The 21,863-nt window shown below is 37.5% G+C and overlaps 1 pseudogene; it reads right to left on the reverse strand.

Annotated features, from left to right (window-relative positions):
- Positions 1-17,281: 17,281 nt before the first annotated feature.
- On the reverse strand, positions 17,282-18,448 carry LOC123930014 (annotated as a pseudogene).
- Between the last annotated feature and the right edge of the window lie 3,415 nt (positions 18,449-21,863).

The following is a 21,863-nucleotide window of genomic DNA, read 5'->3' on the forward strand; positions in this document are numbered from 1 at the left end:
TGCCTTCAGCTTGGCTCACGGTCCCAGGGTCCTGGGACCCTGCTTCTCCCTCTGTCTGCCACTTCCCCTGCTTGTACTCTCTCTCTCTCTGACAAATAAGTAAACTAAAAAGAGAGAGAGAGAGAGAGAGAAAAGGAAAATCAGTTCTATAGGGGAAGAGCTATTTAAATGAAACAGTAATAGGAATTAAGAAATTTTTGTTCCTTTGACAAATTTATAGTTTGTTCCAGAGCAGCTGGTAGAGGCCGAAGGAATAGCTGGGAAGTCAATTTCAACAAATAAATTAACAAAAAGAAAATATTTAAAAAAAACAAGTCTGGGGGAGGAGTCAAGATGGCGGAGAAGTAGCAGGCTGAGACTACATCAGTTAGCAGGAGATCAGCTCGATAGCTTATCTAAACATTGCAAACACCTACAAATCCAACGGGAGAGTGAAGAGAAGAAGAACAGCAATTCTAGAAACAGAAAATCAACCAATTTCTGAAAGGTAGGACTGGCGGAGAAGTGAATCTAAAACGACGGGAAGATAGACCGCAGGGGGAGGGGCCGCCTCCCGGCAAGCGGCAGAGGAACGGAGCACAAAATCAGGACTTTTAAAAGTCTGTTCCACTGAGGGACATTGCTCCAGAGGCTAAACCAGGGTGAAGCCCACGCGGGGTCTGCGTGGCCCCAGGTCCCGCAGGGTCACAGAAGGATCGGGGGTGTCGGAGTGTCGCAGAGCTCGCAGGTATTAGAATGGAGAAGCCGGCTGCAGAGACAGAGCCAAGGACTGAACTCACAGCTCGGGGTTACCTTGAACTGGTCGCAGGCTGGGTGAGCTCGGAGCACGGCTGGAGGCTGGGGATACGGGAGTGATTGGGAGCTATCCTCTGGGGGCACACTGAGGAGTGGGGTCCCAGGCTCTCGGCTCCTCCTGGCCGGAGACTAGGAGGCCGCCATTTTCATTCCCGTCCTCCGGAACTCTACGGAAAGCGTTCAGGGAACAGAAGCTCCCAAAAGCGAACCCGAGCCGATTACTTAGTCGGGCCACCGGTAAGGGCAGTGCAATCCCGCCTCGGGCAAAGACACTTGAGAGTCACTACAACAGGCCCCTCCCCCAGAAGATCAACAAAATATCCAGCCAGGACGAAGTTCATCTATCAAGGAAAGTAGGTTCAATTCCTAAGAAAGCAGCGCAATTCCAGAGGAGGAGAAAGCAAAGCACAGAGCTCATGGCTTTCTCCCCATGATTCTTTAGTCTTGCGGCTACTTCAATTTTTTTTCTTTTTTCAATTTTTTTTCTTTTTTCTTTTCTCTTCTTCTGCTAAATTTTTTAAAACTTTTACCCTTTTCTTTTTTAACGTTTTTTGACTAGTTTATCTAAATATATATTTTTTTCTTTCTTTTTTATATTTTTTCTTTATTTTATTTTTTAAATTTTTTTCTTTTTTTTTCTGAACCTCTTTTTATCCCCTTCCCCACCCCCACAGTTTGGGGTCTCTTCTCATTTGGTTACAGCGCATTTTTCTGGAGTCTTTGCCACCCTTTTAGTAGTTTATTTGATCCTTCATATCCTCTTATCTGGACAAAATGACAAGGCGGAAAAAATCACCACAAACAAAAGAACAAGAGACAGTACCGAAGGCTAGGGACCTAATCAACACAGACATTGGTAATATGTCAGATCAAGAGTTCAGAATGACGATTCTGAACATTCTAGCCGGGCTCGAAAAAGGCATGGAAGATATTAGAGAAACCCTCTCTGGAGATATTAAAGCCCTTTCTGGAGAAATTAAAGAATGAAAATCTAACCAAGTTGAAATCAAAAAAGCTATTAATGAGGTGCAATCAAAAATGGAGGCTCTCACTGCTAGGATCAATGAGGCAGAAGAAAGAATTAGTGATATAGAAGACCAAATGACAGAGAATAAAGAAGCTGAACAAAATAGGGACAAACAGCTACTGGACCATGAGGGGAGAATTCGAGAGATAAGAGACACCATAAGACGAAACAACATTAGAATAATTGGGATTCCAGAAGAAGAAGAAACAGAGAGGGGAGCAGAAGGTCTATTGGAGAGAATTATTGGAGAGAATTTCCCTAATATGGCAAAGGGAACAAGCATAAAAATCCAGGAGATGTTGAGAACCCCCCTCAAAGTCAACAAGAATAGGTCCACACCCCGTCACTTAATAGTAAAATTTACAAGTCTTAGTGACAAAGAGAAAATCCTGAAAGCAGCCCGAGAAAAGAAGTCTGTAACATACAATGGTAAAAATATTAGATTGGCAGCAGACTTATCCACAGAGACCTGGCAGGCCAGAAAGAGCTGGCATGATATATTCAGAGCACTAAACGAGAAAAACATGCAGCCAAGAATACTCTATCCAGCTAGGCTATCATTGAAAATAGAAGGAGAGATCAAAAGCTTCCAGGACAAACAAAAACTGAAAGAATTTGCAAACACCAAACCAGCTCTACAGGAAATATTTAAAGGGGTCCTCTAAGCAAAGAGAGAGCCTAAAAGTAGTAGATCAGAAAGGTACAGAGACAATATACAGTAACAGTCACCTTACAGACTAATAATGGCACTAAATTCATATCTCTCAATAGTTATCCTGAATGTTAATGGGCTAAATGCCCCAATCAGAAGACACAGGGTATCAGAATGGATAAAAAAACAAAACCCATCAGTATGTTGCCTACAAGAAACTCATTTTAGACGCGAAGACACCTCCAGATTTAAAGTGAGGGGGTGGAAAACAATGTACCATGCTAATGGGCATCAGAAGAAAGCTGGAGTGGCAATCCTTATATCAGATCAATTAGATTTTAAGCCAAAGACTATCATAAGAGATGAGGAAGGACACTATATCCTACTCAAAGGGTCTGTCCAACAAGAAGATCTAACAATTTTAAATATCTATGCCCCTAACGTGGGAGCAGCCAACTATATCAACCAATTAATAACAAAATCAAAGAAACACATCAATAATAATACAATAATAGTAGGGGACTTGAACACTCCCCTCACTGAAATGGAAAGATAATCCAAGCAAAAGATCAACAAGGAAATAAAGGCCTTAAATGACACACTGGACCAGATGGACATCACAGATGTATTCAGAACATTTCATCCCAAAGCAACAGAATACACATTCTTCTCTAGTGCACATGGAACCTTCTCCAGAATAGATCACATCCTGGGTCACAAATCAGGTCTCAACCGGTATCAAAAGATTAGGATCATTCCCTGCATATTTTCAGACCACAATGCTCTGAAGCTAGAACTCAATCACAAGAGGAAAGCTGGAAAGAACCCAAATACATGGAGACTAAACCGAATCCTTCTAAAGAATGAATGGGTCAACCAGGAAATTAAAGAAGAATTGAAAAAATTCATGGAAACAAATGATAATGAAAACACAACAGCTCAAAATCTGTGGGACACAGCAAAGGCAGTCCTGAGAGGAAAATATACGGCGGTACAAGCCTTTCTCAAGAAACAAGAAAGGTCTCAAGTACACAACCTAACCCTACACGTAAAGGAGCTGGAGAAAGAACAAGAAAGAAACCCTAAACCCAGCAGGAGAAGAGAAATCATAAAGATCAGAGCAGAAATCAATGAAATAGAAACCAAAAAAAAAAAAAAACAATAGAAAAAATCAATGAAACTAGGAGCTGGTTCTTTGAAAGAATCAATAAGATTGATAAACCCCTGGCCAGACTCATCAAAAAGAAAAGAGAAAGGACCCAAATCAATAAAATCATGAATGAAAGAGGAGCGATCACAACTAACACCAAAGAAATACAGACAATTATAAGAACATACTATGAGCAACTCTACGCCAACAAATTGGACAATCTGGAAGAAATGGATGCATTCCTAGAGACATATAAACTACCACAACTGAACCAGGAAGAAATAGAAAACCTGAACAGGCCCATAACCAGTAAGGAGATTGAAACAGTCATCAAAAATCTCCAAACAAACCAAAGCCCAGGGCCAGACGGCTTCCCAGGGGAATTCTACCAAACATTTAAAGAAGAACTAATTCCTATTCTCCTGAAACTGTTCCAAAAAACAGAAATGGAAAGAAAACTTCCAAACTCATTTTATGAGGCCAGCATCACCTTGATCCCAAAACCAGACAAGGATCCCACCAAAAAAGAGAACTACAGACCAATATCCTTGATGAACACAGACGCAAAAACTCTCGCCAAAATACTAGCCAATAGGATTCAAAAGTACATTAAAAGGATTATTCACCACGACCAAGTGGGATTTATTCCAGGGCTGCAGGGTTGGTTCAACATCCGCAAATCAATCAATGTGATAGAACACATTAATAAAAGAAAGAACAAGAACCATATGATACTCTCCATAGATGCTGAAAAAGCATTTGACAAAGTACAGCATCCCTTCCTGATCAAAACTCTTCAAAGTGTAGGGATAGAGGGCACATACCTCAATATTATCAAAGCCATCTATGAAAAACCCACTGCAAATATCATTCTCAATGGAGAAAAACTGAAAGCTTTTCCGTTAAGGTCAGGAACACGGCAGGGATGTCCATTATCACCACTGCTATTCAACATAGTACTAGAAGTCCTAGCCTCAGCAATCAGACAACAAAAAGATACTAAAGCCATCCAAATCGGCAAAGAAGAAGTCAAACTATCACTCTTCGCAGATGATATGATACTATATGTGGAAAACCCAAAAGACTCCACTCCAAAACTGCTAGAACTTGTACAGGAATTCAGTATAGTGTCAGGATATAAAATCAACGCACAGAAATCAGTTGCATTTCTGTACACCAACAACAAGACTGAAGAAAGAGAAATTAAGGAGTCAATCCCATTTACAATTGTACCCAAAACTATAAGATACCTAGGAATAAACCTAACCAAAGAGACTAAGAATCTATACACAGAAAATTATAAAGTACTCATGAAAGAAATTGAGGAAGACACAAAAAAATGGAAAAATGTTCCATGCTCCTGGATTGGAAGAATAAATATTGTGAAAATGTCTATGCTACCTAAAGCAATCTACACATTTAATGCAATCCCTATCAAAATACCATCCATTTTTTTCAAAGAAATGGAACAAATAATCCTAAAATTTATATGGAACCAGAAAAGACCTCGAATAGCCAAAGGAATATTGAAGAACAAAGCCAAAGTTGGTGGCATCACAATTCCGGACTTCAAGCTCTATTACAAAGCTGTCATCATCAAGACAGCATGGTACTGGCACAAAAACAGACACATAGATCAATGGAAAAGAATAGAGAGCCCAGAAATCGACCCTCAACTCTATGGTCAACTAATCTTTGACAAAGCAGGAAAGAATGTCCAATGGAAAAAAGACAGCCTCTTCAATAAATGGTGCTGGGAAAATTGGACAGCCACATGCAGAAAAATGAAATTGGACCACTTCCTTACACCACACACGAAAATAGACTCCAAATGGTTGAAGGACCTCAATGTGAGAAAGGAATCCATCAAAATCCTTGAGGAGAATGCAGGCAGCAACCTCTTCGACCTCAGCCGCAGCAACATCTTCCTAGGAACAACGGCAAAGGCAAGGGAAGCAAGGGCAAAAATGAACTATTGGGATTTCATCAAGATCAAAAGCTTTTGCACAGCAAAGGAAACAGTTAACAAAACCAAAAGACAACTGACAGAATGGGGGAAGATATTTGCAAACGACATATCAGATAAAGGGCTAGTATCCAAAATCTATAAGGAACGTAGCAAACTCAACACCCAAAGAGCAAACAATCCAATCAAGAAATGGGCAGAGGACATGAACAGACATTTCTGCAAAGAAGACATCCAGATGGCCAACAGACACATGAAAAAGTGCTCCATGTCACTCGGCATCAGGGAAATACAAATCAAAACCACAATGAGATATCACCTCACACCAGTCAGAATGGCTAAAATTACCAAGTCAGGAAATGACAGATGCTGGCGAGGATGCGGAGAAAGGGGAACCCTCCTCCACTGTTGGTGGGAATTCAAGCTGGTGCAACCACTCTGGAAAACAGCATGGAGGTTCCTCAAAATGTTGAAAATAGAACTACCCTATGACCCAGCAATTGCACTACTGGGTATTTACCCTAAAGATACAAACATAGTGATCCGAAGGGGCACGTGTACCCGAATGTTTATAGCAGCAATGTCTACAATAGCCAAACTATGGAAAGAACCTAGATGTCCATCAACAGATGAATGGATAAAGAAGATGTGGTATATATACACAATGGAATACTATGCAGCCATCAAAAGAAATGAAATTTTGCCATTTGTGACTACGTGGATGGAACTAGTGCGTATCATGCTTAGTGAAATAAGTCAATCAGAGAAAGACAACTATCATATGATCTCCCTGATATAAGGACATGGAGATGCAACATGGGGGGTTAGGGGGATAGGAGAAGAATAAATGAAACAAGATGGGATTGGGAGGGAGTCAAACCATAAATGACTCTTAATCTCAGAAAACAAACTGGGGATTGCCGGGGGGAGGTGGGATTGGGAGAGGAGGAGGGGGTTATGGACATTGGGGAGGGTATGTGCTATCTTGAGTGCTGTGAAGTGTGTAAACCTGGCGATTCACAGACCTGTACCCCTGGGGATAAAAATACATTATATGTTTATTTAAAAAAAAATTTGGAAGGGGAGGTGAACCGTAAGAGACTGTGGACTCTGAAAAAGAACCTGAGGGTTTTGAAGGGTCAGGGGTGGGAGGTTGGGGGAACAGGTGGTGGGTAATAGGGAGGGCACGTATTGCATGGAGCACTGGGTGTTGTGCAAAAACAATGAGTACTGTTACGCTGGAAAAATAAATAAAATGGAAAAAAAAAAAAACAAGTCTGAGGGAATAGGACCTGTTTAGAAATATCAGAGAGGTAGGTAGAATATTTTACATATTCATTTCAACAATACAAAAATTATGTGTAATGGAGAAAGAAGTTCAGCTCGTTTGGAAAAATCTTCCTGGCTGAATGGAATCTTCATCATCTCTGATATAAACCTGAAACCAAGCCTTTTTCTCTGTATTGCTTTAAGGGGGAATGCACTTCCTTTATTCAATTTACACCTTTAAACAACTTTTTCCATAATAATATAAAAACACATGATTATTAAAAAAATTAGAAAGTTCAAAAAGAACAAAATTAAATTTACCCTTAAGTTTGACATTTGGAGATAATCATTATGGACATTAAACACATGATTGTTAAAAATTTTTCATACTTAACATATATTTGCCAAAATAGACTTATTCTATACTTACTTGTCTATAATCCTCTTTTTTCAGAATAATTAAAGGAACATCTTTTCATGATAATAAATACAGATCTTCCTAATCTTTTTCTATGGTTGCATAGTATTCCTTTGAATTAGTGTTTTGTATTCTTTGGGTAAATACCTAGTATTGTGATTGCTGGATCCTAGGATAGTTCTATTTTTAACTTTTTGAGGACCTTCCACACTGTTTTCCACAGTGGCTGCACCAGTTTGCATTTTCACCAAGAGTGCAAGAGGGTTCTTTTTTCTCCACATCCTCGCCAACACCTGTTGTTTCTTGTGTTGTTGATTTTAGCCATTCTGACAGGTGTGAGGTGATATCTCATTGTCGTTTTGATTTGTACTTCCCTGATGGTAAGTGATAATAAGCACCTTTTCATGTGTCTGTTGGCTATCTGGGTGTCTTCTTTGGAGAAATGTCTGTTCATGTCATCTGCCATTTTTAAGTTGGATTATTTGTTTTTTGGATATTGAGTTTTATAAGTTCTTTATGTATTTTGGATACTAACCCTTTATCAGATATGTCATTTGCAAATATCTTTCCCATTCTGTACATTGATTTTAGTTTTGTTCATTGTTTCCTTTGCTGTGCAGAAGCTTTTTATTTTGATGCTTTATTTTAGTTTATTTTGCTTTTTCCCCCTAGCCTCAGGAGATATATCTAGTAAGAAGTTCCTATGGCTGATGTCAAAGAGGTTATTGCCTGTGCTCTCTTCTAGTATTTTTATGGTTTCAGGTCTCACATTTATGTCTTTAATCCATTTTAAATTTATATTTGTGTATGGCATAAGACAGTGGTCCAGTTTCATTTTGTTGCCTGTTGCTGTTCAGTTTTTCCAACACCATTTGTTGAAAAGACTGTGTTTTCCCATCAGTTATTCTTCCCTGCTTTGTCAAAGTTTAATTGGCCATATACTTTTGAGTCTATTTCTGGTTTTTCTGTTTTGTTCCATTGATCTATGTCTCTATTTTTGGGTCAGTGCCATGCTGTTTTGATTACTATAGCTTTGTAATAGAACTTCAAGTCCAGAAATGTGATGCTTCCCGTTTTGCTTTTCTTTTTCAAGTTTCCATTGGCTATCCATTGGCTTTCGTGGTTCCATACAAATTTTAGAATTGTTTGTTCTTGTTCTGTGAAAAATGCTGTTGGTATTTTGATAGGGATTGCATTAAATGTGTGATTGATAGGATTGATAGGGATTGCATTAAATGTGTAGATTGCTTTTAACAATGTTATTCTGATCCATGAGTATGAAACATCTTTCCATTTTTAAAAATATCTTCTCTAATTTCTTTTATTAGTATTTTATAGTTTTCAAGGAACAAAACTTCCACCTCTTTAGTTAGGTTTATTCCTAGATATCTTATTATTTTTGGCACAGTTGTAAATGGGACTTATTCCTTAATTTTTCTTTCTGCTGCTTCATTATTGGTATATAGAGATAAAACATTGATTTTATATCTTGTGATTTTACTGGATTTGGCTATCAGTTCTAGCAATTTTTTGATGGAGTCTTCTGGGTTCTCTATATAGAGAATCATGTCATAAGCAAATGGTGAGTTTTACCTCTTCCTTGCCAATTTGGATGCTTTTTATTTCTTTTTGTGGTCTGATTGCTGTGGTAGGACTTCCAGTACTATGTTGAAGAGAAATGGTGAGAGTGGACATCCTTGTCTTGTGTCTTGTTCCTGACCTTAAGGGAAAAGCTTAGTTTTTCCCCATTGAGGATGATGTTAGTCTTGCATTTTTCATACATGGCTTTTACGATATTGAGGTATGTTCCCTCTAAACCTACTTTGTTGAGTTTTTTTTTTTTTTAATCATGAATGGGTGTTGTACTTTGTCAAATATTTTTCTGCATCTATTTAAATGATTATATGGTTTTATCCTTTCTCTTACTGATGTGGTCATTCATGTTGATTGTTTACAACTATTGAACCCAGGAATAAATCCCACTTGACTGTGGTGAATGATTTTTTTAATGCATTGTTGGATTCAGTGTGCTAGTATTTTGTTGAGGATTTTCACATCTATGTTTATCAGAGATATTGGCCTGTAGTTATCTTTTTTAGTGTTGTCTTTACCTAGTTTTGGTATCAGGATAATACTGGCTCCATAGAATTTTTTGGAATATTTGAGAATTTCCTTTTCAGTTTTTTTGGAATCGTTTGAGAGGAATAGCTATTAACTCTTCTTTAAAGGTTTGGTAGAATTTGTCTGTGAAGCCGTCTTGCTCTGGACTTTTGTTTGTTGGGAGTTTTTTGATTACTGATTTAATTTATTTGCTGGTTATCAGTCTGTTCAAATTCTCTATTTCTTTCTGTTTCTGTTTTGGTAGCTTATATGTTTCTTAGAATTTATTCATTTCTTCAGTTTATTGGCATGTAGCTTTTCATATTATTCTCTTGTAATTGTTTGTATCCTGTAGTGTTGGTTATTTCTCCTCTCTAATTTATGATTTTATTTGAGTGCTTTCTCTTTTTTTATTTTATTTTTATTTTTTAAAAAGTTTTTATTTATTTATTTGACAACGAGAGTGAGAGAAGCAGTAGAGGGAGAGAAGGGGGTGAAGCAGACTCCCTGCTGAGCAGGGAGCTTGATGCAGGAATTGATCCTAGGACCCTGGGAACATGATCTGAGCCAAAGGCAGACACTTAAATGACTGAATCACCCAGGCGCCCCTTTTGTCTTTTTGTATTGATAAGTCTGGCTAGAGGTTTGTCAATTTTGTTGATTTTTTCAAGAACTAGCTACTGGTTTCATTGATCTGTTCTATTTTTAGTTTTTAGTTTTTAGTTTCTATATCATTTATTTCTGCTCTAATCTTTATTAGTTCCTTCCTTCTGCTGGCTTAAGTTTCCATTTGTTGTTCTTTTTCTAGCTTTTTTAGGTGTAAGGTTATATTATTTGAGATTTTTCTTGTTTCTTGTGATAGATCTGAATTGCTCTATATTTCCCTCTTAGAAGTCCTTGTCCTGCATCCCAAAGATTTTGGACTATTTTCATTTTCATTTGTTTCTATGTACTTTTTTATTTCTTCTTTTGATTTCCTGGTTGACCCATTCATTGCTTAGGAGCATGTTATTTAACCTCCATGTATTTGTGATCCTTCCAGATTTTTTCTTATGGTTGACTTCCAGTTTCATAGCATGTAGTCAGAAAAGATGCATGATAAGACTTCAGTCTTCTTCAATTTGTTGACACTGGTTTTGTGGGTTAACATGTGATCTATTCTAGAGAATGTTCCATGTGCACTTGAAAAGAAAATGTGTTCTAGTGCTTTAGGTTGAATATATCTGTTAGGCCATCTGATGCAGCGTGTCAATCAAAGCCATTATTTTCTTCTTTATTTTCTGTTTAAACGATCTGTTCATTGACATAACTGGGGTGTTAAGGTCTCCTGCTATTATTGTATTATTATCAATAAGTTTCTTTATGTTCATTATTAACTGTTTTATGTATTTGTGTGCTTCTATGTTGGGTACACAAATATTTACAATTTTTATCTTCCTTTTGGATTGTGCCCTTCATATAATGTCCTTCTTTGTCTCTTGTTATAGTCTTTGTTCCAAGTCATTTTGTTTGAAAAAAAGTATGCTACTCTGGCTCTTTTTTTTTTTTCTTTCTTTTTTTTTTTTTTTTTAAGTATCCATTCACATGATAGATCATTCTCCATCCCCTCACTTTCAATTTGCAGGTATCTTTAGGTCAAAAATGAGTCTCCTATAAGGAGCATTTAGATAAGTCTTCATTCTTTTATCCATTCTGTTACCCTTTGTCTTTTGATTGGGGGCATTTATTCTGTTTACATTCAAAGTAATTATTTCTAGTTATGTATCTACTGCCATTTTATTACTTGTTTTGTGGTTGTTTCTAAAGATTTTCTGTGATCCTCTCTTGTATTCTGTCTTTCATGCTTTGCTGATTTTCTTTAGTGATATATTTGGTTTTCTTTCTCTTTATTCTTTGCATGTTTGTTAGTGGTTTTTGATGTATGGTTGCATTAGGTTTGTATATAACCTCTTCTGCATGCAATAGTCTACATTAAGTTGATGTTCACTTAAATTTGAACCATTCTTTTCATTCTTTTCTCCTCTCCTCCCCATGTTTTACATATATGTTATTACATTTATATACTTTTTTGTGAGTTACTTGACTAATTTCTTTTACAGAAATATTAATTTTTACTGCTTTTTTGTTTTCTACTTTTATACTATCATTTTTGGTCTCTCTTTCCCACTCAAAGAGTCCCCTTTAATATTTATTGCAGGGTTGGATTAGTCAGGAACTGTTTTAGTTTTTGCTTGTATGGGAAACTATATCTCTTCTTCTATTCTGAATTGTAGCTTTGTTGGATAGAATATTCTTGGCTGCAGCTTTTTCCCATTCAGCACTGTGTGTGTGTGTGTGTGTGTGTGTATGTACCCACTTAGATTTATTGTACCAAACAGCTCACACACTTTTAATGTCTTTGATTTCATTATTATTTTTAATTTTTAAAATTAAATTTTTTTTTTATTTTTTAAATTCATTTATTTTTTTCAGCGTAACAGTATTCATTGTTTTTGCACAACACCCAGTGCTCCATGCAATACGTGCCCTCCCTATTACCCAACACCTGTTCCCCCAACCTCCCACCCCCGCCCCTTCAAAACCCTCAGGTTGTTTTTCAGAGTCCATAGTCTCTTATGGTTCGCCTCCCCTTCCAATTTTTTTTTTAATAAACATATAATGTATTTTTATCCCCAGGGGTACAGGTCTGTGAATCACCAGGTTTACACACTTCACAGCACTCACGATAGCACATACCCTCCTCAATGTCCATAACTCCCTCCCCCACTCCCAAACCCACCTCCCCCCAGCAACTCCCAGTTTGTTTTGTGAGATTAAGAGTCATTTATGGTTTGTCTCCCTCCCAATCCCATCTTGTTTCATTGATTCTTCTCCTATCCCCCTAACCCTCCATGTTGCATCTCCATGTCCTCATATCAGGGAGATCATATGATAGTTGTCTTTTTCTGATTGACTTATTTCATAAGCATGATACGCTCTAGTTCCATCCACGTCGTCGCAAATGGCAAGATTTCATTTCTTTTGATGGCTGCATAGTATTCCATTGTGTATATATACCACATCTTCTTTATCCATTCATCTGTTGATGGACATCTAGGTTCTTTCCATAGTTTGGCTATTGTAGACATTGCTGCTATAAACATTCGGGTACACATGCCCCTTCGGATCACTGCGTTTGTATCTTTAGGGTAAATACCTAGTAGTGCAATTGCTGGGTCATAGGGTAGTTCTATTTTCAACATTTTGAGGAACCTCCATGCTGTTTTCCAGAGTGGTTGCACCAGCTTGCATTCCCACCAACAGTGAAGGAGGGTTCCCCTTTCTCTGCATCATCGCCAGCATCTATCATTTCCTGACTTGTTAATTTTAGCCATTCTGACTGGTGTGAGGTGATATCTCATTGTGGTTTTGATTTGTATTTCCCTGATGCCGAGTGATGTGGAGCACTTTTTCATGTGTCTGTTGGCCATCTGGATGTCTTCTTTGCAGGAATGTCTGTTCATGTCCTCTGCCCATTTCTTGATTGGATTATGTGTTCTTTGGGTGTTGAGTTTGATAAGCTCTTTATAGATTTTGGATACTAGCCCTTTATCTGATATGTCGTTTGCAAATATCTTCTCCCATTCTGTCAGTTGTCTTTTGGTTTTGTTAACTGTTTCCTTTGCTTTTGCAAAAGCAAAAGCTTTTGATCTTGATGAAATCCCAATAGTTCATTTTTGCCCTTGCTTCTGTTGCCTTTGGCGATGCTCCTAGGAAGAAGTTGCTGCGGCTGAGGTCAAAGAGGTTGCTGCCTGTGTTCTCCTCAAGGATTTTGATGGATTCCTTTCTCACATTGAGGTCCTTCATCCATTATTAGTCTATTTTTGTGTGTGGTGTAAGGAAATGGTCCGATTTAATTTTCCTGCATGTGGCTGTCCAATTTTCCCAACACCATTTGTTGAAGAGGCTGTCTTTTTTCCATTGGACATTCCTTTTTGCTTTGTTGAAGATTAGATTGACCATATTGACCAGATTGACCAAGATTAGTTGACCATAGAGTTGAGGGTCTATTTCTGGGCTCTCTATTCTGTTCCATTGATCTATGTGTCTGTTCTTGTGCCAGTACCATACTGTCTTGATGATGACAGCTTTGTAATAGAGCTTGAAGTCCAGAATTGTGATTCCCTCAACTTTGGCTTTCTTTTTCAATATTCCTCTGGCTATTCGAGGTCTTTTCTGCTTCCATATAAATTTTAGGATTATTTGTTCCATTTCTTTGAAAAAAAATGGATGGTATTTTGATAGGGATTGCATTAAATGTGTAGATTGCTTTAGGTAGCATAGATATTCTCAAAATATTTGTTCTTCCAATCCATGAGCATGGAACTTTTTTCCATTTCTTTGTGTCTTCCTCAATTTCTTTCATGAGTACTTTATACTTTTCTGAGTCCAGATTCTTTGCCTCTTTGGTTAGATTTATTCCTAGGTATCTTATGGTTTTGGGTGCAATTGTAAATGGGATTGACCCCTTAATTTCTCTTTCTTCTGTCTTGTTGGTGTACATAAATGCAACTGATTTCTGTGCATTGATTTTATATCCTGACACTTTACTGAATTCCTGTACAAGTTCTAGCAGGTTTGGAGTGGAGTCTTTTGGGTTTTCCACACATAGTATCATATCATCTGCAAAGAGGGATAGTTTGACTTCTTCTTTGCTGATTTGGATGTCTTTAATTTCTTTTTGTTGTCTGATTGCTGAGGCTAGGACTTCTAGTAGTATGTTGAATAGCAGTGGTGATAATGGACATCCCTGCCGTGTTCCTGACCTTAGCGGAAAAGCTCTCAGTGTTTCTCCATTGAGAATGATATTTGCGGTGGGTTTTTCTAGATGGCTTTGATAATATTGAGGTATGTGCCCTCTATCCCTACACTTTGAAGAGTTTTGATCAGGAAGGGATGCTGTACTTTGTCAAATGCTTTTTCAGTATCTACTGAGAGTATTATAAGGTTCTTGTACTTTCTTTTATTAATGTATTGTATCACATTGATTGATTTATGGATGTTGAACTAATCTTGCAGCCCTGGAATAAATCCCACTTTGTCGTAGTGAATAATCCTTTTAATGTACTATTGAATCCTATTGGCTAGTATTTTGGTGAGTATTTTCGCAACTGTGTTCATCAAGGATATTGGTCTGTAATTCTCTTTTTTGATGGAATCCTTGTCTGGTTTTGGGATCAAGGTGATGCTGGCCTCATAAAATAAGTTTGGAAGTTTTCCTTCCATTTCTATTTTTTGGAACAGTTTCAGTAGAAGAGGAATTAATTCTTTTTTAAATGTTTGGTAGAATTCCCCTGGGAAGCCATCTGGCGTTGGGGTTTTGTTTGTTGGGAGATTTTTGATGACTGTTTCAATCTCCTTACTGATTATGTTCTGGCTTTCTGTTTCTTCCTGGTTCAGTTATGGTAGTTTTAATGTCTCTAGGAATGCATCCATTTCTTCCAGATTGTCAAATTTGTTGGCATAGAGTTGCTCATAATATGTTCTTATAATTGTTTGTATTTCTTGGTGTTGGTTGTGATCTCTCCTCTTTCATTCATGATTTTATTTATTTGGGTCCTTTCTCTTTTCTTTTTAATAAGTCTGGCCGTGAGTTTATCAATCTAATTAATTCTTTCAAAGAACCAGCTCCTAGTTTTGTTGATTTGTTCTGTTGTGTTTTTTGTTTGTTTGTTTGTTTCTATTTCATTGATTTTTGCTCTGATCTTTATGATTTCTCTTCTCCTGCTGGGTTTAGGCTTTTTTTGTTGCACTTTCTCCACCTCTTTTAGGTGTAGGGTTAGGTTGTGTATTTGAGACCTTTCTTGTTTCTTAAGAAAGTCTTGTATCACTATATAGTTTCCTCTAGGACTGCCTTTGCCTTGTCCCACAGATTTTGAACCATTGTGTTTTCATTATCATTTGTTTCCATGATTTTTTTCAATTCTTCTTTAATTTCCTAGTTGACCCATTCATTCTTTAGAAGGATGCTATTTAGCCTCCATGTTCGTTCAAAACTTCCTCTTGTGATTGAGTTCTAGCTTCAGAGCATTATGGTCTGAAAATATGCAGGGAATGGCCCAATCTTTTGATACTAGTTGAGACTTGATTTATGACCCAGGATGTGATCTATTCTGGAGAATGTTCCATGTGCACTAGAGAAGAATGTGTATTCTGTTGCTTTGGGATGGAATATTCTGAATATATCTGTGGTGTCCATCTGGTCCAGTGTGTCATTTAAGGCCTGTATTTCCTTGTTGATCTTTTGCTTGGATGATCTGTCCATTTCAGTGAGGGGAATGTTAAAGTCCCATACTGTTATTGTATTATTGTTGATGTGTTTCTTCGATTTTGTTATTAATGATTTTATGTAGTTGGCTGCTCTCATGTTAGGGACATAGATATTTAAAATCGTTAGGTCTTCTTCTTGAACAGAACTTTTGAGTATGATATAGTGTCCTTCCTCATCTCTTATTATATTCTTTGGCTTAAAAATCTAATTGATTTGATATAAGGATTGCCACCCCAGCTTACTTCTGATGTCCATTGGCATGGTAAATTGTTTTCCACCCTTTCACTTTAAATCTGGAGGTGTCTTTGGGTCTAAAATTAGTTTCTTGTAGGCAGCATATTGATGGGTTTTGGTTTTTTTATTTATTCTGATACTCTGTGTCTTTTGATTGGGGCATTTAGCCCATTTACATTCAGGGTAACTATTGAGATATGTGAATTTAGTGCCATTGTATTGCCTGTAAGGTGACTGTTACTGTATATTGTCTCCGTTCCTTTCTGATCTACTACTTTTAGGGTCTCTCTTTGCTTAGAGGATCCCTTTCAATATTTCCTGTAGAGCTGGTTTGGTGTTTGCAAATTCTTTCAGTTTTTGTTTTTCCTAGAAGCTTTTTTATCTCTCCTTCTATTTTCAATGATAGCCTAGATGGATATAGTATTCTTAGCTGCATGTTTTAATGTCTTTTTAACTGAGCATCATCTTTCCTTTCCAGTGAAACAAAAAGTAAATTTAAAAATAAACAGGAACTGGGGCACCTGGGTGGCTCAGGGGTTAAGCCTCTGCCTTCAGCTCATGTCATGATCTCAGGGACCTGGGATTGAGCCCCACGTCGGGCTCTCTGCTCAGCAGGGAGCCTGCTTCCCCCTTTCTCTATGCCTGCCTCTCTGCCTGCTTGTGATCTCTCTCTGTCAAATAAAAAAATAAAATCTTAAAAAAAAAATAAACAGGAACAATATTATAATAGAGAATGTCAATGCCAAATAAAATCCTATAGGTTCTGCTGATTCTCCCATCAAATGGCAGGGCTCATGTCATCCTTGGGAGGGAATTTTATTTTAAAATTGCCTTCTTAAATGCAAGGATGTTCATTAAACATCACAAGTAAACATGCCAAAGGAAAAGCCATATTGTCAAAATGCCTACTGAACCACCCAGACATCTCAAACCCACTCTTTGGTGATGTTATATAATCCCATTTTTTAAAGTTTTTTTTTTCTTTTAAACAAGAGTAATTAGACAGATACATGTTGGTCAATGCCAACTGTCCGTTATCACATAGAGACACAGTATAATAATCTCTAAGCCCAATGTACAGAGAAAAGATGAAAAAGCTAGAATTCTATGTCCTACTACAGATGGGCCCAGAACTCTGACAGCTGGAGAGCTGTCAGCATAGTTAAGGAAGCAGAAGAATTTTCTTTTTTCCCACGGAGCATGGTGGTGTAGATTCCATAAAGATCTGTTGAAACAGGAAGGGATAAAAATTAATTTGGAAAAGAAAGGGGTAGAGATCCTTTCCCACTGTATTCTGCTCAAAGGTATTCCTCTCTCCCATAAGCTGAGGACCATGGTAAAAAGGAAGAGTGATGAGACTTCAAAATAGTGCAATTAACATAAGAATGGGAGTGGGAAAGACTGAAAATTGCCTCCAGGGACTGGAAAAAATTAAAAAAGGAAGGTTGGAATCCATCAGTGTTCCATTAGTCATCTTCTCTTCATCTTCCTTTCCTTCCTTTCCTTCATCCTCATCTTCATCTCTTCACCTTCATGCTCACCTCCTTCTTCATTGATATCTTCCAATCCTTTTTCTCCATCATCTTCATCATCATCATCTTCTCCTTCACCTTCTTCATCCATATTGGGAACGAAGTAGTACTGTAATGGATTTGGCTAAATACCATCTTTGATGATCTCTCCTAACTCATCTGTACCTGCATCAGAATGGTCAGTAAACCAGATGAAGAAGATCTCTGGTTCCTCATGCTGTCTCTTTCTTCTAGTTTTATTCTGCATTTTACTTGAACATTTCATCAACCCCTCTCCAGATTTCTATTTGATTTCAGTAGACTTTGAAGACAGATCATCACTGTCATTCAGATGACATTCTTTGGAGAGAACTTTACTTTCAAAGGAAGAGTATTCATCAAAATAAAATCTATTCTGATTTAATACCTCCAAATTCTGTCACTTCAACTTTTGTCAATTAATGCAGCACCTCTTCATCCTCCTCCCCAAGGAGTGTAGACATTAGTAGATGGTTGACAAATGTTACCCCCAAATTTGGGATTTTTGGCAATCAGTTACAACCTCTGAAGGAATGATTGGTGGAGTTTGTTATATTTCTGTTCTACCTTCAAAAATCTCCTCACTGGGGGCACCTGGGTGGTTCAGTGGGTTAAAGCCTCTGCCTTCGGCTCAGGTCATGATCTCGGGGTCCTGGGATCGAGCCCCACATCGGGCTCTCTGCTCAGCAGGGAGCTTGCTTCTCCGTCTCTCTCTCTCTGCCTGCCTCTCTGCCTACTTGTGATCTCTGTCTGTCAAATAAATAAATAAAATCTTTAAAAAAAAATCTCCTCACTGGCTTATTCACTAAGCCCATCTATTTCATTTTGTACTTCATCTATATGTTAGATTGCTTCTTGCTGTTTTTTTCTCCCTTTGGCAAGTGCTCAGATGTTGATATCTCCTTTGGCTTGGGGGCAAGAGGCAATCTTGGTTTCTTTGTTTGGGGCAGGAGTGAACAATGGCATTTGGGGGCCATGCTGTGAGGACAGTCCACAAAATAAGGGCAGATGCATGTATGGAAGAAGTTCTGATTACTCTCCAACTCAGAACTTGGAATCTATCATGCCACTCTCTTCTGGCTTGCAAGGTTTCTATTGAAAAATCTCTGGGGCGCCTGGGTGGCTCAGAGGTTTAAAGCCTCTGCCTTTGGCTCAGGTCATGATCCTGGGTCCTGGAATCGAGCCCCACATCGGGCTCTCTCCTTGGCGGGGAGCCCGCGTCCTCCTCTCTCTCTCTGCCTGCCTCTCTGCTTACTTGTGATCTCTCTCTGTCCAATAAATAAATAAAATCTTTAAAAAAAAAAAAAACTCCTACTAGACTTATGGTTTTTCCCTTCTGAGTTAATGACTTCTTTTGTCTTGCTGCTTTCAAGATTTTTTTCTTTATCACTATTTTGTGAATTTAATTACAATATATCTTGGTGTTGGCCTGCTTTTGTTGATTTTGATGGGAGTTCTCTATACCTTCTGGATCTGGATCTCTGTTTTCCCATATTAGGGAAATTTTAAACTATTATTTATTCAAACAAAATTTCTGTGCCCTTTACTCTGTTCCTTCTCTGGGACTCCTATAATACCAATGTTATTATGTTTGATGGAGTCACTGAGTTCCCTAGATCTATTTAATTGTATATAATTTCTTTTTCTCTCTTCTGTTCAGCTTGACTACTTTCTATTACTCTGTCTTCTAGGTCACTAATTTGTGCCTCTGCTTCTTTCATTCTGCTATTCCAATCATTCAAGCATATTTCTCATTTCATTTATTGATCTCTTTATCTTTAACATGTTATTCCTTATCTCTGTGCTGAAGGTTTAACTCATGTCTCCCACTCCTTTCTCAAGTCCAGTGATTGTTGCTTTAAGTTTTCTCTCAAGCATGTTACCTGTATCTATTTCACTTAGATCTCTGGCTGTGGCCTTGTCCTTTTCTTTCATTTGGGATAAATTTCTCTGTATCCTCATTTTGCTTGCCTCTCTGTGACTGCTTCTGTGTGTTAAAGTCAGCTGTGTCTTCCGTTCTTTAAAGTAGTGACTTTATGAAGAAGAGGACCTGGAGGACCCTGCAGTGCCACATCCCTTGTTCACCAGAACCTGGCACTTATCAACACAAAATTAACAAATTTACAATTCAAACGCAAGTGAGGACAACTCCATGGGATAAACAATCCTCACAAAGAAGAGTGTTCTGCAAGGATTGTTTATTACAGGGTTACATAGCATTTTTTTTGGCTACATTAAGAGTTACAAATCATCATGATGAAGGAAATTTCAGAAAACTACAAGCTTTATCTTATGCTTTTAGTACATGCAAGGTTGCATGTTTTGGACGTATGGGAATGGAACTTCGGGAGATTTTTACTCTTATCTTTAGTATAAAATATTTCTTTTAGGTTATTTGCTAATAACTAGATATACAATGTATGCTTAGGGCAGAAATATTACCCATGCTCTGAAGTTTGGTGAAGTTATTGTGACCTTGGTAAAAGTATATCTTCCCTAGGAGCCCAGGAGTAGACCCACAAACATTAAAAGTTGAGAACTTCCTTTATCATTTCCCCCTTTTGGTCAATAATCTTTCCTCAGAAAACATTGATGATCAACCTATTTTATATCCCTTGGTGCCAGAGTGGCTGGCTTGTCTGCCCTAGGTCCATCAAGTCCCCATTGCTAAGTGTGAGAATATATACATAAATATAAATATAAATAAATATATAAATATAAATATAGGAACTTAGGTTTTCTCATTCAGGGGAATTTATTATACCATCAATTGTGGGAATCTTAAAAGTGATATATGTTTTCTAATAAGTCTAACTGGTGAGCAAACATGGTATGTGTGCTTGGCTTAGATGATCTAGTTTAACATTTCATATAATATTTGTAACAAAGATATATGGACAATAAAAGAATTCCAATAATTACAATTTGAAGGAACCAATGTGATATTAGAATAGACCCAAAAGAAAAAAAATCCAATGAATCCTTTATATTTAGCTTGGTAAAAGGGTAGGGAGATTTACGATTATTTATGAAGAAAAATGGAGCATGTGCACTGAGCAAACATAACATTCATTCCCATGTTTCTTCGGAGTTGTCAGAAGGAGGAAAAATTCAGTTCCTGACACCAGGAGGTTTTCTTACAATAAGGGAAGGGTCTATGGGCTTGCTCTAAGAGCTGGAGTCTTAGACTTGTTGATTTACCTAAAGAATGCAGGACCTTGCTTGTTCATAGACTGGAAACATATCAGTTGACCTTGAGTCCAGGCTTCTGCAAAGACAGCTAGTGAGCTTGTTAGTGGGGTCTGAAAAGACACAATTGCTGATTGGGGGAAACAGTTATATGAAAAAGTAGTTTAAATTTTTTTGTTAATTTTAACTTCATTAACCCTGTGGGGCATGTTCTCAGTTCCCTGAGTTATGATCATTCCTCACTCTTGAAGAATTGAAATGATGATTACTTTGGCTACTTCTTAATCTCCTCAGGTGGGGATGGTTTTGGTTCAAAGACAGTTTTTGCAAATCTTCACTGTAATGTGCCACGTGACAGGCTAAGCAAAAGTTTTAATTTAAAGGTCATAGCAGCAAGAGAAATAGAAGCAACATATGTCGCTAAGTCAGACATGCTAAGTTTTTTCCTGTTGTAATTTCCCATTGTCAATCCTTCATTCCATGTCTGTGGAACATGGATTTATCTTCTGTAACTCCTTCAAGCTGAATTAAGGCACAATAGGGGCTTTGGATTGGAAGGATTTGACAGGGTGTAGGATGCAACTTTTGGCTCCCAATGAAGGGGAACTATCAGAGATAGTTCTTATCTGAGAACCTGGATATTTTCCTACATAGTTTGGTACTACATGACATCACTAATTTTATCCCCAAATACATTTTAAGGAAAAGTAACAGTGTAATTAATTATGATCCTAAGGGTATCAGAAACCTGTATTTGTCAAAATTCCTTTTCATGAATATCCTTGAAGGTACTACAAGATGCAAGAGCATCAGCACAATAACTGTAAACGACTAAAGTCTTAACAATGGACATGGTTTGATGAGACTCTGATGAGAGTTCATTATAATGTAGTTGACCAGGAAATTTGGGTGTTTTTTGTAACACTTAATATTTTAATAATTAGAATTTCAAGTGATGAATTATACCAGGGCATATTAAAACCTTAGCAATTTTATATGGCTTTGGAACAGTTTTAACATTTACCCACAAAGATAACCTAGGAAATTTTATCATCATTTGTTTATCAATGCATTCCATGTGAGTTAACGTACCAAATAAATAAGCCTAATTAGACAAAAATACTTCATTTAGGATTTGAATTTCTGGAAGAAGTTGTTTTAAAAACCCTTAGCATGTTTTAAAGCACATGCCTATATATGATC

This window comes from Meles meles, chromosome 18 (genome assembly GCF_922984935.1).
Source record: "Meles meles chromosome 18, mMelMel3.1 paternal haplotype, whole genome shotgun sequence".
Classification (NCBI taxonomy): domain Eukaryota; kingdom Metazoa; phylum Chordata; class Mammalia; order Carnivora; family Mustelidae; genus Meles; species Meles meles.